This window comes from Epinephelus lanceolatus, chromosome 17, assembly GCF_041903045.1.
Source record: "Epinephelus lanceolatus isolate andai-2023 chromosome 17, ASM4190304v1, whole genome shotgun sequence".
In the NCBI taxonomy this organism is placed as follows: Eukaryota; Metazoa; Chordata; class Actinopteri; order Perciformes; family Serranidae; genus Epinephelus; species Epinephelus lanceolatus.
Window position 1 is genome coordinate 17,523,982 of NC_135750.1, and position 19,046 is coordinate 17,543,027.

General features: G+C 40.9%; 1 protein-coding gene across 1 annotated transcript in view; it reads left to right on the plus strand.

Annotated features, from left to right (window-relative positions):
• The first annotated feature begins 310 nt into the window (after window positions 1-310).
• Window positions 311-19,046, plus strand: part of LOC117248518 (receptor-type tyrosine-protein phosphatase epsilon-like) — a 34,200-nt gene continuing 15,464 nt past the window's right edge. The window contains exons 1-2 of the mRNA XM_033613677.2: window positions 311-552; window positions 8,980-9,227. The gene's annotated coding sequence lies outside the window, so the exon portion shown is untranslated. The remainder of the gene's footprint in view (window positions 553-8,979; window positions 9,228-19,046) is intronic.

Genomic DNA, 19,046 nt, shown 5'->3' on the forward strand with positions numbered 1-19,046 from the left:
ATATGACATGAAATAACACCATAAACTTTGATAAGGTCAGTGTGAATTCATAATGTAAACCCCCAGAGGAACCCTGCAGGAGTGTTGCAGCTTAAAGCATCTCTTAATGTAGTGAACAAATGTCACGTGCTAAAATGTCAACCGTAAAAACTACCATAAGGGAGGAAAAATAACAAGAGGCTTTTTATGCACAGGCTTGCCCTTTATCGTCCGGTGATGCAGGAATGTGAGGGGATGCTGAGTGTCCACCTGATACACTGCTCTGCGCCCGGGGGAGGGTCTCCAGTCTCCACTCTGGCTGCCATAACACAGCTCAGCTCAGGCAGGCAGGCAGGCAGGCGGGGGGAAGCGCATCATCCTCAGAGAAACATGATCATCAGGGGAACATAAACGCGTTATTCGCCTCCGATCAGATGATTCGAAAACTCCATGCGTTTTGCCTTATCCTCCAAAGGACATAACACAAGAGGCCGGCGTGCAAGGAAAGACACAAGCCGACATCATCAGCCGCTGCGCCGCTGTGTGAGGCGAGGTCATCGCGGAGTATCCAAGGTAAGAGGAGAGGGGGGGAAAAACAGCAGTGAAAACCAGCCGGGCTACTTTTTTTTTCCATCTGCGTATTTATGCGTAAACACCAACTGTTTTCTGTGGACTGTGTACCCAACATCGTTTTTAAAACCTCTCCTTGTACTCAGTGTAGCTGCTGGGATGTAACAGCCGACGTGCGTCTCCCTTATAATTAGACCATACTGCATTTCGCTCAAAGCAACAACACATCTCCAGAGAAAAAACAGCACGCAAGCCACAGGGATTGGACATGATATTCCGTCTGCCATTTCTGTAGACAACATACAGTAAATATGGGTTAGTGGAGCAAATCCACACGCCCCGCGACCACCAGGATGCCCCATGTGATTATTTGCTCTTCTACCAATAATTGATTTTACATACATTTTAGAGTCATCTGAGAAATCGGTGATTTCATATCGATCAGGTTTTATGGGGATGGGGCGCATTGGATATGCAGCATCCTCACTGGTCTAGACAGAAAATGCAAAGAGGGGCGAGTACACGTAGTACACATGTAGCTACTAGACAGGCCTGCACACTGCACATAGTCATACTGGCTGCTCTATCTTACACAGCATGTGTTGTTTTCTGATATCACTCCAGAGAACATTTTATTTTGATACAAAGGCATATTCAGGTCACATTTTTGGCTCCTTCATCCATTTCACACATTCTCGCAGTTCATCATATTTGCAGCATTTTCATTCAGGCACCAGTGACAATAACTGACCCATGAATGTGACACACAAAGGTAATACAGATGCATTTTCATAGCTGTGATTGGTTAGCACAGGCTCTGCTCTTAGTATGATAATAATGTGACAATGAGATGTCATCATCCTTGCAGCATGGGAAGCTGGTGGAAATGCCATGTGTTCACACGTGAATTATAAATGTCCCCCCACTCACCATAACCTCATTCACAATAACTTCACCTTCAGCTCCATCCCTGATTAAATGGCCTAAAAGCTGATGTTAATTTTAGAATTACCTCAGACTCCTCATCCGCAGTCTGAATATTGGGCTACATCGCCCACATCTTTGTCACCTCGGGAATACGCGAGTTATAGTTAGACACATGCTAATTTGAAGATTAATTTCTCGATGATGACTTTTCAATATCCTAAGGTGAGAAGGATGCTGATGTGTTCAAAGAGACCTGTTTTGAATTGGTTAAGCGTAGCCGTGGGTGTGAATGGGTGGGCAGTTTATGTAAACTTTGACACATGAATGCAGGACATTGATATGACAGCAGCCTGTGTAGAAAGACATGAGTCACTGTTGAGTCAACATGATCTGTTTCTCTTGCTTAAAATGACGTGTATCTGCTTGAGGGATAATTCAGAGGTTGCCATAGATGCTCTATCAGATGACATTCATAAAACCTAATTCAGCGCTTCAGGTATGAGATTAGTATTTAGTTAACACCTGAGAGAAGAATGGGGAAAGAGTAGATGGGGGAGATGAGGTTGTGGAGGTGGAAGATAACCAATGTGACTATGTGATGGCTTTAAAAGCTGAGACATTTACACAAGTGTAAGTCTAGAAATGTCCTCTCAAATGTTGTATCTGAACTTCAAACACAGTCACAGTAGGTCACTGAATCCATTTTTCTATCCTAGCATATAAAAAGTTAAGTAACACCTCTTCCTTTTTGTAATCATGTTGGAGTGCACTCAAACCAGTTAAGTTGTTTTGGAGAGTTTATGCTTCAAACTGACAAATTTAAAGGGGACCTATCATGCTCATTTGGGATTCATACTCGTATTTTGTGTTTGTACTTCAATATTTCACATGCCTTAATGTTTCGTTTCTGCACTCGAGGTATCATTGCAACATCATTGCAGCCGGGGAAATGACTGTAATGGAGTATAGTGGCACTTTCTGTGGTAAAAATCACAGATAAAAGTTTTTAAACAAATTCTTCACATTCTAACACGTTCCAGTGGGAATATAAAGTGAAATCAGGGGGAAATTAACAACATCAGTAACCAAAATAACTTGTTTCTTCTGTGTTAGCATGCAGCTACATGTAGCAGTGTACTTGCAGCTGGGGGATGACTGTGTATAGCGTCACTTTTTACTGTGAAAAATCACCAAGAAAAGCTCATTCATTTTCCGTAACCGCTGTTCCTCTTGGGGGTTGCGGAGGGGCTGGAGCCTATCCCAGCTGACATTGGGCGAGAGGCGAGGTCCACCCTGGACAGGGGGCCAGACTATCACAGGGCTGACACATAGAGACAGACAACCATTCACACTCACATTCACACCTATGGGCAATTTAGAGTTACCAATTAACCTGCATGTCTTTGGACTGTGGAAGGAAGCCAGAGAACCTGGAGAAAACCCATGCTGACACAGGAGAACATGCAAACTCTGCACAGGATTTGAACCAGGAACCCTCTTGCTGTGAGGCAAAAGTGCTTACCACTACACCACCTTGCCGCCACCACTAAAAGCTTCTAAACCTAATTCTTCCCAACCATTGATGTTCCAGCAGGAGTGTGATCTATCCTTTATAACATCGGCAACCAAGACTGCATGTTTCCCTGACGTTAGCACATAGCTACATGTAGCAGTGTAGGCTACATAATGTAAACACATGCAGTAACTTGCCTGAAGCAGATAGTCATATAAAGAAATCTGTTACAGGCAGCCAGTTTTAAAAGTAGAATAAGAAGTTTGAAACAGAGTATCCAGAAAGGTCTGAAGTCTGAGGTCTTTGCTCACAAGGCCATGTTTAATGTGAACGTCCAACATTTTTTATTATGTAAATATATGACAGATAATATGGAAAACATATTAGGTCCCCTTTAAGACAGAGAAGAGTTGTACAGAGGAACAAAGCTTTTATACAAACTGATTTATATTTTAACACTGTATTATCTTGATTACACTCTTTTATCTCGGCTGGCACGTTCAGCCATGCAGGATAATAAGAGGTTAATTTAGCCGTATAAATGTTTCATAAGGTGAATGGGTAATTATCCTTCATAGTCTGCAGATCTGAACTGTGGTAACTTTTGTCACCGTTGCCTTCTTTGTCTGTTGCCTGTCACCATTTCCACTGATTGTTAATGAAAAAAGAGGCATGGCCGTACAAATGAATCCGTCCATAGAACTGAACCTCAGCCTTGATCATGAAGTGTGTCGGATAAAATTGGTTGTATTCCTCATATATGCATCTAGGCTGCTATGTAGGCCAGGGATGCACTTCTCTGTTACAATCTTAAGTGACTACATCCATGCACATTTTATTAAAGAAGCATCCGCTGCATCATCACAACCCAGTTTCAAAAAGTTCCTCCTTTGCAAAAACCACTGAAGTTTATCATGCTTCTTTGATACACATCTGTTTGAGATGTAGCCACTTGAAGTGCAAAGTCAGAGTCTCATAAGTAAACTATGACTTGTGGTGTATCTTGCTGCGAGAACAGGAAGTGCTCGTGTGGTCACTGTCTAATAGAGAAGGAGGAAATTGACTGTTCATTTTAATGAACGTGCTACTGCGCTTAAACACAAAGAGCAATTTCATTACGTACAAAGGAGAATGCAGCTACAGGATCAGAATATAGTTTAAAATATCACACCTAACAATGACTTTATATCACGTATTTAAGTACGTAATAGTCATGACTGGAATGTTGGTTCACTGTTTGCGTGTTTCACAGTTGTTACAGTTTCCGTCCACTTACACTGGACTCCAGTGAAAGGACCAAACTTGTCACCCTTGGATGAGCTGCAGTATCAGAGTAGATGAGTGCTGAAGCTGTAATTGCGATGATTATTATCTCTTGTCCCTAGCTTCACCTATACTGTGGCCCAGAAGTGTCATTTTCAGAGTCCTCAAACTTGAGCATGGAGATTACTCTACTCATCCTCTGATATGATGAAGGCATAAAAATAATATTTCTCAGCTATTTCCCTCGGCAGTAGCCACTTATTTTAAAGCGTGGGTGTCCGAGGCTCAGGCTGTGATATGCTCAGTAGACCAGTCCCTTAATGTCAGGACTTGTGGTAGCAGGGAGTTACATGAAGCCTCAAAGTGACCGATCTTTACACGAACACTAAGAAGTATCTTTTAATGTTTTTTTGCAGAGGACACAGTTGTCTCTATCTCAGTTAGTCTTAGTGATTAGATAAGTTCTCAGCAGGCAGCCTCACAGATTTAATCAAATTCACAAACAATGCAATTTCCCAATCTGACTTGACAAAACACACGGTTCCTCTTGCAGTCTTCCTTTACTACTACTTCCCAAATTTACAGTGGCAACAAATGTACAAGGACACTGAAACTTTCATTTAAATGCATTTTGCACCATCAGCAATCCATTGCTTTGCTCTTGTTCTGCGCCATTTTTAGAAGAAAAGCACGGCTGAAAAACAGCAATTCATCTGTGTCCTTGCATTACAAATGTCAGAGCAAAGTTTTAAATTCGGCCTTGTAGATATAAGTGAGGATTCATCAATTGTATTGCTCATTTCTTGCCTAGAATTTGTTCAGAAGCAGATTTTGGTGGACTGCTGAGGTGAAATGACTGAAAGTCCAAGTCCGGGGACATGACTAAAGCATCATGTGCACCAGGTTGTGGTTGCTTGAAGAGCACTGAGAATACAAACAGGCATTTTTGAACAATTGTCTCGTTCCTCTGCAGAATTCGAAGGATCCCTCTGCGACATTTGGTGACATAGCATCCTTGAATTGCTGTCATTTAAGGATCCTTCCTTGACTTTGACAAGCACTGACAGTCTCAGCTCACTCTCCACATTGAGCATCATGAATGAAGGTTACTGCGTGCATCTGTGCTCTCTGAAGACCCACAGTAGTTTACCCCATTACATATGAAACGGCGGATTCATCATCTCAGGAAGCCACGCGACGCCATCAATATTAGATTTATGTGTCAGAAAGGCAGCATGGAAGTAGCATGAATAGCTAGAATCACTGAATCCAGTGAATATGTGGCAGATTGTGAATAGCACCCGTCAGATTTGGGTATGGGTTTCAAATATTTTGATCATGCACATCATGATTAGAATAATAAGATAAGACAACAATAGTGCCATTTAATGTTTTAATCAAAAGAAAGAACTTAACCTCACAGCCATGCTTTGCTACAATACTTAATGTTGCCTGTTTTGGTATGAATTAATGATTGAACCACAGAGTGCTGGGTGATGACTGCACTCCCATAAAACTTTAATGGCCTGCATGTTTCCCCTCTTAGTCAATGGACAGAGTGCCACAGAAAGGAAGCACTTGTGCCTGCAGTAATCGTATGCCGTGAGCAAGTCTCCTTCTCCTTTGGACTGAATGTACGCAGCTGAAAGGAGAACAATACTCTGTGTGAAAAGATGACGACGGTTTCATAAACGTCTCCCAAATGACTTTTACGCAAGTGAAATACAGTATGAATAACTTAGCATATTTGATACATTTTTTATACCTATTATCATTTAGCACAGGCTTCTTAACATTAGTAATAATATATTACATTGCCTATTTATTCAACATGTATTATTACTTCACTGTAGCACACTGACTATTATTGATATATTGCACCCCTGCATGGTAACTAAACTTTTTTAAACCCACTGTAGAACGATTTGTTCAACCTGGGAGCTGAAATGTGCTCAGATCCAGAGAAGAGCGCCATTTCTGCCTCTGTGATTCATCTTTGACTGACAGATTCAGTAACAAGATTTAAGTTTGTGGGTCAGGTCAAAGGTCACATGAGCCGTGCTGTGACAGTTTGTCCTCTTTTTTACCCCGACCTTTTTGTGCCCTCTGTACATTTACGAGTTCCACATATAGAATAAATGGAGCAGAGAGTGACTTGTTACTCTGCTGTTTCAATCAGACACACTGGAGCCATGTTTATCTATGTCGGAGGCATGTTACCTCAAAGAAAACCTTCATCAATTTTACATGTCACTGTCAACTTACTAGTCACAGGGAGAGCTACACCGCCTTTGCAAACAGTTGTATAATGTCTTATGTGGTTTAGGAGGAGCTTTGGGAAAGTCTGGGAAAATTACTGAAATGACATCACTTGAGTCATCCTGTGCTTGGGTGTGGAGTTTGAAAGACGTGGGTGTTAACCAGGCAGGGAGTCTCTGTAAAAGACATTATTGAGTTACATTATGGTGGGGCAGAATCCCCTATAAGTCAGGAGGACTCTGCTGCATCAGTTTGGATTTTTCTGTTTTGTATACTTACTGCGTGTGCATGAATCTCTATGATCTGTAAATCAAAGACAAGATATGGAGCAGTAAACAGACTACTTGATTTTAGTGTTGCTCATCACCACTGAATGACTGCAGGTTTAAACTGTGCATTTGAAGGCAATGAAAAGAGAGGTTTACATTTTTCCTGTGTGCACATTCTTCTAATTTAAGGACCACAATCACCTCACACAATTGGATAGTATGGGGAAATTATACATTACTTGAATTCTTGCAGTCTTGTGAGTGTTCAGATTTTTTATAAAGATGTTGTGCCTGTGATGTGCGTAGTGTTCAGTGCTACAACACCATTGTTGAGACCTAAAAAACAGCATGTCATGAGATTTTAAAAGCTGAACTGTGCTCGGTTATTTGTCAGATGAACACAATGCAAGTTTTATGAAAGCTAAGATTTTATTTAAAACAGTGCCAAATGTAGTCTAGGAAACACGAAGAAGAGGTCTTAGCCTAAATGTCTGTTATCTGGATATTAGCAGCCGTAATGAGTTTCCTCAGTGGGGTGGCTGGGCTCAACCTTAGAGATAGGGGGACATCCGGAGGGAGCTCGGAGAAGAGCCGCTGCTCCTTTGCGTCAAGAGGGGTCAGTTGAGGTGGTTCGGGCATCTGATCAGGATCCCTCCTGGGCGCCTCCCATTAGAGGTGTTCTGGGCATGTCCCACTGGCAGGAGGCCCTGCAGTAGACCCAGGACATGCAGGAAGGATTAGATATCTCACCTGGCCTGGGAACGCCTTGGGGTCCCCCAGGAGGAGCTGGAGAGCGTTGCTGGGAGAGGGATGTCTGGGATGCTTTGCTTGGCCCTGGATAAGCAGGTGAAAATGGATGGATGGATGAATATCAGCTAGCTACACCAGAACCCCCAAATTGTTGGCTGTTACCTCCAGAAGCTAAATTGGTATTCAGACCAATAGCGGACGGGTTCCAAGACTGCTAATATACTTCTGCAAAAATCTTTTTTTGCCACCTAGAGCAGTGCTGAAATTGTGCCAGGCCCATGGACCATTTTAGTGTTTTTCTCACCTACTATTCTCACAACCTGTTTTCTGTTTCTAACAATGAATTAGCTTTTTCTCACCAGTCCCCCAACTCTATGGAAGTAAAAGAGCAGATTTTTAAAGCCTCATTCATGAAGGATCTTTTGACCAGATTTACAGTCTTCAGGTTAAAGGTGTTTTTAGTGGCAAACATGTTTATGTTCAAACGCCAAAGACTTTGCAACATTTGGAAAAGTTGAGCACAGCTCCTACCGTACGTGAGAAAATGAGGTGTTTTCCATACCTTGTTCATTAATTTCCCTCATCCCGCCTCAGACTGAGTGGGCCCGTCCAGCTGGGTCTGGTGACTAATTCACCTCTTCTCCGCTGCTTTCTGCTCGGCTGCGTCACAGCAGCCAAGTGTTAACAATATGGCTTTGTGTCTCACACCTGTGGGCAGTGGGACTCTGGGAGTGTAGGAGTGAGGGGGCAAGAAGGACATGCTTTCTTTCTCAGGCTCTAGCAAGGCGATAGAATAACATCACAGTCAAGTCTTTGTGTTAAGAGGGAGGAATTAATTCCAACATACTTCATGCAATGGTTTTCATGCAGTTACATCCGCGGGCAAATTTGCGGCTGTGTTTAGTTATATCTTTAATTGGGCTACATTGATTGTGAACACCATTCTCATGTTTATTGTTATTAGATCTGAAGGTGACTCTTACAGTTATACTGTCGGAAGCAAGCGCGTGAATGTGTGCAAACTCCTCATGTGTACCACAAACACTGGAAGACTAATTTGGGGAGGATTAGTTTTGCATGGCTGGAGATAAATAGCTTGTTACTGTAATGTTTTCGCTTTGCAACAGTGGGTTGTACAAGTTGCAGCCGAGGGTGTTGCAGTAAACAGTAAACAAACGCTGGACGTGTGCGGTAGGAATGGTTGCATATCCACACCCAGTTGATTAAATGCAGCCATTCTCGCAGACATGCTGTGCACAGATGCAAACTCCCCCTCATTCCACTTCTCTTGCTGTGTATTCATGCATTTCAAGGATATTTTGTTTTTTCTTTGAGTCAGCCTCAAGTAGTGAGTCAGGGGAAATCTGCCTGTGCTTAACAATATATGTTGAATAGCTCTGGCTGAACTTGTATACATCTCTTACTATTTCTTTTTGCTCAATTTTCCAGGTTCCCATGATCCCCTGTGCCTTGATCCCAGTCTAAACTCTCAAAACGACCTCAAGCCCCACCACTGACCTCAGTCATCTCTTCAACCAGCGCTGTTATTGATGTCTCAGAGAGGATGTGAGTAGGCGAAGGACTGAGGGTAGAAACCCCCCCACAATAAGTCCAACCAAGAAAGGAACAGGGATCACATGGCTGCTATGGACTGACGGGTCAACTGATACCAGATCACACTGGCTTTGCTTGGAAGTGTAAGTCTTTTATTAATCCATCTGACCACAGACCAGGTCAATTATGTTCCAGGAAATCAATTGAAATGCAATCCGTTAATGGGAAATAATCTAATAATTACAGTGTCTCCTTTCTAGATTGATTCTTTTGACCTTAACCATGTAGCAGACAGTAATCGGAGACCTGTAAGCAGGATTGAGAGGAGGAGATAAAGATACCATAGCACTTCCAGTGTTAGGTAGAGTGTAGTTTTCAGGGAGTGAAAGTGTCTTAAATTTCATAGTCTTTGCAGACATTTGCATTAATTTATCCATCTTTAATTTCTTTTTGTCAAATGACTCTTGCTCGTCTTCGTCAAAGTCCACATTTCTGATGTTACGAATCTTTAAACCTACCGCTAAACCTAATACCGTCTTTTTACTTTACCCTTGCACTTACCTGTTGGCAAAATATAGCTCAACCTACTCACTCTTACAATCATATTCCTACACAAAACCTACCTCTGCATTGGCCTACATATATACTATACTTACCTTTGTACTTGCCTGCAAATCTTGAATAACAAAAACACAATTTCTCCAAAAATCTGTTTTAAATTTGTTCAAAAACAGATCATGAAAAGGTCTTAAAAAGCCTCAAATGTAAGTGTCTGATACCCGCAGACACGCTGTTTGATAGAAAGGTGTTGCAATATGTTTTGTTAAGAGTATGATGAGTGTATTTTCAAAAGCAGCCTTGTTGCAAAGCCTCCCTCATATATAAAAATACAGCAAGCTGCATTTGAAGATACAGCAGCGCCTTACCAGACTGCACAGCTTCATCCTTTTTACTGCCTCTGTGTACTAAGGGTGTCTACCATTATGGCTGTTATCTCTCTAAACCCAGAATCTAGACATTTATCTCCTCCAGCTCCGACTCCTCTCCCCTCTCCACCTCGTCTCATCTCCTCTCTCATCTCTCCTCTCCTCTCTGCTGCCACACTTTACTGACATGTGTTTGTGCTCTCGTCCCATCCTTTTCCTTGGCACTTGACAATAGAAGTGGTGGCTGTTTCTGGTATTCTTTTTTTTTTTTTTTTTTTGCGCTGCCTTTGTTCCTCCTCTCCCTGGAAACAAAAAAAAAAATCTTTTATCTTTCTGTGTACAAAACATGCCATCTATTCTGTGCCAAGCACAAAATGTGGATCTGTCTTTGAGGCTGTATTGATTTGTGAAGAAACTGAGACATGATTGGATGCAGCTATCTGTTTGATATATTTTGTTATTGTTTGAGATGCCTCTGTGAACACAACATTCTTTACCTTTATTATAACGCACACTACAATGCTGCGGTACAAATGCTACCCATATTTCTAACATCATTCCTCATGTCTCACTCAAAGTCTGCTGTCATGCATAACTTAGCAATGTTGCTGCTATTGTTCCAGAACAGAAATCATAGTTCAATAAGCATTATGTCTGGCAAATATCCACGAATATGTCCCCCATACAGTGTCACCGATGGAGCATGTTGAATAATTTAGAAATCATCCATTTTTCAGATCAATGCAGATCTCAGTTGCTTTTAGTAGAGTTGTGTAGTGAGGCTCCTGTTTGTTTACCATGCATCATATCCCAGTACCTACAATACTGTGGTGAACACCAATTAATCAACATGTAATGCTGGCTCATGGTGTGGTGATGCAGTGTGATGCATCATTTGGTAAAGTGTTAGTGATGTTGGTCTGTTTGTCGATCGATTCGTGAGCATGGTCCGGACTGAAATATCTCAACTACTGGATGGATTGCCATTAAAGTTTGTTGCATTTATGTTCCAACTCAGGATGAATTATATTAAGTTTGGTGACCTTTTATCAAGTGCCATCATTAGGTCAATATTTTAATTTGTCCAGTACTTAAAGCTGGACTGCCGATTTTTTTCAGCTCCCCTTTTTGGTAGTGTATGCAAGCACTGTTGATGTGTGCTTATGGCATTTGCCAGCAGGTGAGCTTGGTGTATCTTCTCTGTGCCAGGAGTGCTTTCTTGAAGTCAAATATTTTGGCTTTAATCCTTTCTCTGAAAGCCAAGTGTCTTTTTTAACTGGAGCATCCACTTCAGAATTTTTTTTTTTATTTATTTACAGTGCACAGCCACTTAGCTGCACCAGAGTTAGCCACAAGCTAATTTTCATCTGTAGTCCCTGGGCAGGAAACAGAGAATAATTTCTCTGCTAAAAGATGGTAAATGGACCTGTATTTGTATAGCGCCTTTCTAGTCATCTAGTGACCACTCAAAGCACTTTTTACACTACGAGTCACGTTCACCCATTCACACACACATTCATACACTGGTGGCTGAGGCTACCATACAAGGTGCCACCTGCTACTCAGTTTTAACACACTCACACACCGATGGAACAGCCATTAGGAGCAATTTGGGGTTCAGTATCTTGCTCAAAGATACTTCGACATGCAGCCTGGAGGAGCCCGGGATCGAACCGCTGATCTTGCGATTGGTGGACGACCCGCTCTACCTCTGAGCCACAGCCGCTCAAAACACTCATATATAAAAAACACAGTCACAAAATAGAGCATAGTCATGACACAGTGGCTTCAGCAGTAACAATAGCAAGACAACACAACATCAAGTCATTGAAACAGCGACAACAATACAACTACATCATTAAGATATAACAAGATTTCATAATGCTAGATCAAGTGTTTGAGTTCATGTGTGATGGGTGCATGATTGGGTTGATTTTAGCCATGATTTCATCTTAAATTTAAAACCAACAAAGCTTTACTTATCTTATCTCACTTGGTACTGAGTCCCAATAGTTTGTAGCTCTAACAGAGAAGATTGATCTACCAAACTCAGTAGATTTGTGCTGTACTGCTTTTCCAGCATAGCTTCTGCCATACTCCTGCTGCTTTGTCACTATGACCTTTCCAGCCTGCCTTTTTTATATAAATAAAGCTCTCCCCTCTTTCTGCCCCCGTTAGCTCTTGCTGGTTGACAGGAAACTCATCCTTTCTGGTGCACCAGCACAGGACAGTCACCGCAGACACTGGACACAAAACTCCAGTATACTGCGAAATACAGAGAGCTTTACCTGATGGCAACAGAGGGATGATGTTTTTCTGTAGGCCGACGTGGAAGTTAGCATCAACTGGTTCTCTTGTCAAAAAGCCTATGGGATTTTTCCATTGGATTTTTAATTATTGCCGAAAATAAGCTCTGTGGCAAACAAACGTTTATGATACTGACACATTTTGCTCAGCAAGATAATCTTCACAAATGAATTCATGATTATTAAAGCCTGTATGCAAACGCCAGAGGTAAAAAGCTAACGTTGGGCTATAAACTAACTACACTACAGTTGCTTGACCTAACATCACCATAACAACACCGTAAAGCCGCGTTTGGCTCGGCTTGATGTGAAGACGTTCTGTAGTCTCAATTTAACCACTTAATAGCAACCGCCTTTTTTAAGGCACATACAAGCTTCAGAGTTGACGAGTGGGGTATTTACTGATGTATTTTATGTTGTAGACCAAATGTGAAAGCCTCATAAGCTTGTGTTAACCACATACCTCATGTCAGGCATCTCACCAAAACCCATTTAAAAAACGTACTGACTTTGAAACGAGGGAACCGTGAGTGGTAAAATGTTACTAATTTCTGGGTGTTAGACTCCCTGGCTCACACTATAAGCTTAGTCAGCATTGCGTGAACTTGTTTGGCGAGGGCTTGAATATGTAGCAGATATTCATTTATATGTAAAAGTCCTGCGCTCCAGCTTTAAATAAAAAAAAATAATAAATAAATGTCATTCCTATCAACCAGCTGTGGCTTGTGCATAGTGCTAATTGGCAAATGTTAGCATGCAAGATGCTCAACTAATGGGGAACACGCTTAACATTATACCTGCTTAACCTCTGTATCTAAATGCCACAGTGAGGCTGTAGGCTTGTTTTATTGCACCGTGCCCAGCATCATGTTTAACTGTGTAGTAAATCAAAGCGCACAGAAGATCATATTACCCACATTTATAACACAGTATTTATTAAGAGAGATCAGATGACATAACAGTCAGCTGTTGGCTTTTTTAAATAGACCCTGTGACTGTACAACATCAAATGTATTATGATGGAGTGAAGAGCTGTGCAGTGCGTGCTGGGAGAGGCTACATGCAACCCTCAGCAGGATCAGCAGCTATAGATAATAAATAGATTGTGATGTAAAGGCAGGTTTAAGCAGGTAAGGATTTAAGATGGAGTTAGATTTTATAAATGAAATGACACATCAGCTGAGCTCATACATGTGTGGCATGAAAGCAACACACTGTGTTAGTGCTGGTGCCATTTAATAGTGCCAAGAGCTACTGATGTAAAACATGCATGATTGGCAGTGTTTCACTTCATCCCCACTCTAATTTGCACATTTTAAAACTACCTTTAAATATGACCACAGTAATTGCCAGCTGGTTCCCATTGGCACCTCGTTGCAGCGCCTCGGCAAACGTGTAAACATTGTATTGTTCATGTTTCATCCATATGCTTTGAGGGAAAAAAAAGATGTAAGGAAGGATTGCTGAGCAAGCTACTTATTGAGGTTCCTGGCTGTGAAGTTGAAATAGATTAGTACTGAAAGAACATGAAGGGGGAACCTGTGGTGGATTAGCTGCCACAGAAGGAGGAAGAATAAAGATCATGAGTCATACAGTTTTAGCATCAAGATACACACAACAAATCTTATAAAGTTCAACTTGCGATATGTGAACTGTGTTCTCAGTTCATGTCTCAGACTTGCACAGTGTTGCACAGCTGTTTCTCTCTGGCATTCGCACGTTTGTCTTCACTCATTTTGTCACGCTTTTGTCCTTCAACCATGCAGAGTAGTAAAGCAGCATTATCTTAATAAACCTCACTCACAGATTCTGACCTATCAGATGATACCTGATTGCAAGGGCTCTGTCTGACTGGCCAGTTGAAGAGTTAACAGCATGACACATATGAGACAGAAAAAGTTACTGTATTTAAAGTGCAATATGGCGGCCTTTTATTGAGCGAGTTAACACCACAATGAGGATAAAAAGGATATTGTTAATCCCCATATGATAGCAGATTTAATGTCCCAGAGGCTGTGAGATTATTTCATGTGACAATTCAGCTGCAGTCTATAGCTATAGTAGGGGAAGCTGCTTCGTTATTGAATTTAAGAGATAACTGTAGATGCCCTTTTTGTCACGGTTATAAAAGGATATGTCAGCAACCTCCATCCAGAGTTTTATGTTGTGGCAACCGGACGTTTAATAGACCTTTTAACGAGTAAAATTCTTCTCTCTTATAAATGATATGAGGTCAACAGAGGTGATACAAATCAGCTTGAGGTGACTAGATCTATTAGCATATGTGTATCCATACTTGGCCCGAAACCAGATTCTGATTCTGATCTAGTAAGATATTTAAGAGCTTTAATATTGATTTAAAGCTGCTGTCGAGCTACTTAACATTCAAGACTTTTTACTTTTTATGGCATGCATTTGAGAGATGAGGAGCGTGCCCTATACGGCACGTGTCTTACACAGCACGTCAGTATTGTTCCCTGTGGAGAGTGCATGTAATTCATTATTAAAATGAGGTGTTTAACAGGGCCAGGAGGTCAGCATGAACTCATGTTATTATGTTTTAAGTATTTAGAAATTTGCACAAACATTCAGAGAACCACACTTGGATGTATTTGTATTGTTAAATACTAGCAAAGGAAAATCTGTCTCCTGGTCGTTAAAGGTTAAATCTGTAAATACAGTCATTTTAAAAACAGCGTGGGGAAAAACTCTCACCTGGGTCAGTCATATTTTTATGCTCCTGGTTGGAAATGGATAATAGATTGCCTTCCCCTGCACAGTTTGGTTTGAATTAATGATAAACAGGAGTGAAAAAGCTGCAGGTCTGGCAAAAGGAAAAGACACATCTCTGTGGCGGGTGTTTCTATTTCTGATGTCTATTTTCTGTGAGTCTCGCTTTCAGGTTTTCATGTGAGAGCCAAGGTGAGGGAGATGTTGAAGTGAAGCAGAACAGATTCATTTCAGGAGGCTGTGAGTCTTTGAATTTGAGAGGTGCACAGTATATATATCACTGATTTCTTTTCTCACCAAGGGTTTTTTAGGTTTCCACAGCTGCCTCACATTTAATGCACAGTCATGTGCTGATCTTCATCTTGTCTCTGTTCACAAAAGGAAAGCGGATCGATGTTGAATAATGCATATTTGTGCTCGAAATACCCTCAAGGTTCAACCGGCATGTGATGCATGCTGAATGTTAGCATTGCATCATGCATGGGTGGGATGATTTGCTTCTGCACTCCCAACTCAACTGATGCGGTATAATTTAATTCCCTGCCAACATGTATGTCAAGCAGGTGCAGGAGTTTGAAGCGATCACCTTGTTGTCAGTGTTTCATTAAACAGACAGAAAAGCAGGGATCTGGAATGAATGATGAAATAGCTGGTGGGGATGGTGAGGCCAATTATACTGAAGCATTTTTTTGTCCTTGTTTAAAATAGGTCTCTCCAGCAAATCCCTTTTCTTATGAGGGTCAGATGATGTCATATGCTAATTACGATATATAAATAGTATATTGTAAATGGCATGAGCCATAATGAATAATGTGTCATAATGACTCATGGCATGTTTCATGAAGATAAATGTAGATTTTTAAAGATATGAAACATATGACCTAAATTAGCAGAGAATTAGATCATAATGAGAGACAACAGTTCATGTCATGTTCTGTCAGAGTCACCATGACTTGGCTGATCTCTTCCTTAAAACAACACCACACACCAATGCAACTGGGCTGGACAGCCACAAGAAAGGTTCACAGGCTGAGATCAGTGCAAAAAATGTCACTTCATTCCGAACATCCATGCACAAAAAGAAGGGTGCTCAAAGTCCAAAAAATAATAAAAAATAGTTAAAAACAGCCGCAAACGTTTCAGTCGATAGTCAAGGACTGTAACGATGTGCAGTCTCCTCTGCAGTCATTTCTTGGTTGTCCATAGCGACACACCCAAGATACACTTTTTGTTGCCCTAAGTAGGCGCAGTTTCACACTTAACTTAATATCACACTTCCCTTAAAACAATACAAACGGGGCGTCGGTGGCTTGGTGGATACAGTGGCTGTTGCCGGAGCGGGTCCAGCCTGTGGCCCTTTGCTGCATGTCATCCCCTCTCTCTCTCTCTCCCCCTTTCACACTTGACTGTCCTATCCATTAAAGGCAAAAATGCCCAAAAACATATCTTAAAAACAAAACAAAAAACAATACAAACAAACTGCAACAATTTCACAATTTAATGCTTAATTGTCATATCAACATGACTGATTGGACTATGCCTTAGTGAACTCACTTTTAAGCCCTCTGAGGCTGAACTACAAATATTAAGACTGTGTTTGTAATCAACAACTTTTCACTTTTAAAGCCTTTGTTATGTAAAATGACTAGGGCTGTACCTAATGTCATTTTTTTACATTCAAAACTTCTATTGAGGTTTTAGAATGACACAACACATATTCAAGATTCAAGATTCAATACTTTATTGCAATGTCGACATGTCGATAGGAATTTGTTTCAGTGGAGCTTCACGCACTGACAAAGCAACACTCACTCAATATGTTCCACAATAAAATGAATACATACAAATAATATGGATTGAAGCAGAACATTTTGTTAGATGAAAACATGTTGTGAATTTTGTAAATAATTACTTGTATCTTTTTTTCCAATCAATTTTGACTTTTGGACTTTACTCTAGAGTTATTGCAAATGTTTGCATCACAGGAATCAGAAACAGTCCACCACAGGCACCACTGGAATCTACCTCTACAAATACTATAATACTAATAATGTTATTGTAGCCTAGGACTTAGATGAGGGACTTAAACAGTTGCACAGAATCCCTTTACAGATTTCCTTAGTTAAGGAAAAAATGTTAGCTCATGTACTGCATTGAAAGAGTTACAGCGGTAAAAGTTTCCATGGTGATTCTTTGTTTGCTTGGACTCACATTTGTGATGCCTGTTATTGTCTCAGAGAGTTGGTCTGTAGTTAGGTAGTGAAAAAATGGCAGACGAAAAGAAGACAGGAAAACCAGGAGGAAAAGATTATACTTATGTATCCAGTGTATCCACTGGTTTCTCTGGTTGCAGAACACTCTTCTCGGGGTGTGTTAGTTTTTCCTCCTTTATCACTATGAAGTCGGTCATTTTGCAATTAAGCTAGAGTCAGAGGTACCTTAAGATTTTTCCTTTTTTAGCCAAGACAAGGAGAAAACCACAAGTGCTAAACAGGACATTTCAAGGAAACCTTAAGGAGAAGACTTAAGGGTGTTTTGTGCAACTGATTTTATTATGAGGAAACCTTAACTCGGACTTCACGGAAGAGCAGATCTTTCTGAACAGAGTAAATAGGCATGCAAAAAACAGAACAAAACAAAACAAAAAGCTGTGCAGCATTCAATAATGCAACAATAATACATTTTATTTATAAGTGCTTTTCAAGTCACGCAGTTTAAGTCAGGACAAGATATAAACAGGACAAGATATAAAGATAACGGTGGAAAGAAAAATGATAATGAAAGTAATAATAACAAAGAGCAAAAACAACAGTTACTGAATATATGAACAGATAAGGGAGTAGATTCATAATAAACACATTAGGAAGCATCAGGAAAGGCTCATCTAAAAATGTGAGTTTTGGGTTGATGTGCACTGGTGCAGACATTTTGAGGACCTTAAATCACCATGAAGTTTTTTACTGAATGATTTTGTCAGTAACACAAAAACTCTTCCTCCCTTTGGTCTGAAAAAGAAATGAAATTTGTTTTATATCACTTTAGAAGAAATTACATTACGCTCATTTGGCCGTCACTTTTGCATAAAGTGTTTTACAGTAAGTGCATTGAAATGCCATGAATAAACTAATAGATGTAAAAATACAGTGTCCTGCTTTCCCAGGCAACAAGACACTGCTATTTCTTCCTTTGCTGAGTGTGCTCTTCAGTTGTTATTAATTCCCTCTGTTGGCCAGAGGGCCACATTGCAGCACATTCTGTATCAACACATATATTTTTCTTTTTACCACCTCCTCTTTTTCTCTTCGGCAAAACAGGAAAACACTCAATTTAGATCTAAGTTATCATTTTTTCCATTTAACCGTGCCACTTAAAGTGACAGTGCATTTGACATATTTTTACATTTCCCCTCTGTTCCTTCATTTCCTGGCTATACGCTGTGTATACTGTAGCTGCCAGGAGATGACAGATATGCAGCGGCCTGTGCAGTGACCCATACGCACAGCATGCCTTGCAGCACAGGGCTGTAGGAAGGGTCTGTGTGAATGAATGTGACTGTGCCCAGTGGGGAAGAGTGGGGAACAGGTGCCGACACTGTCAGCTTGTTAACACTGGGGAGAGAATTGGCTCCTCCGATGAAGTGCGGCACATATGCAACACATAGCCTTTGGCAGTGGGACGTATGTGCAGGCATGCATACATGTGAAGAGGAGAAAGGATGTGTGTGAGTGTGTGTGATGTTAAATGTGTTTAATAGGAATTTGATTTGTTTGCCCAATGATTATTAGCATAAAAAATAGACGTCTGACTGCACTGTGGACGTTGAATACATTAAATAAAAGCAGTTTTGTTGAGCTGGTACCACCCTGATTAGTAACCCTGATAAGTGCGCATGCTTGTCAGCATCCTGGGTGTTGCACTGTGTATTACTGCGGAGAGAGACTGTATAATGTGCAAAACACAAAGCCCCTAATTTGTTGTCCAATAATACTTTATAAGTTTC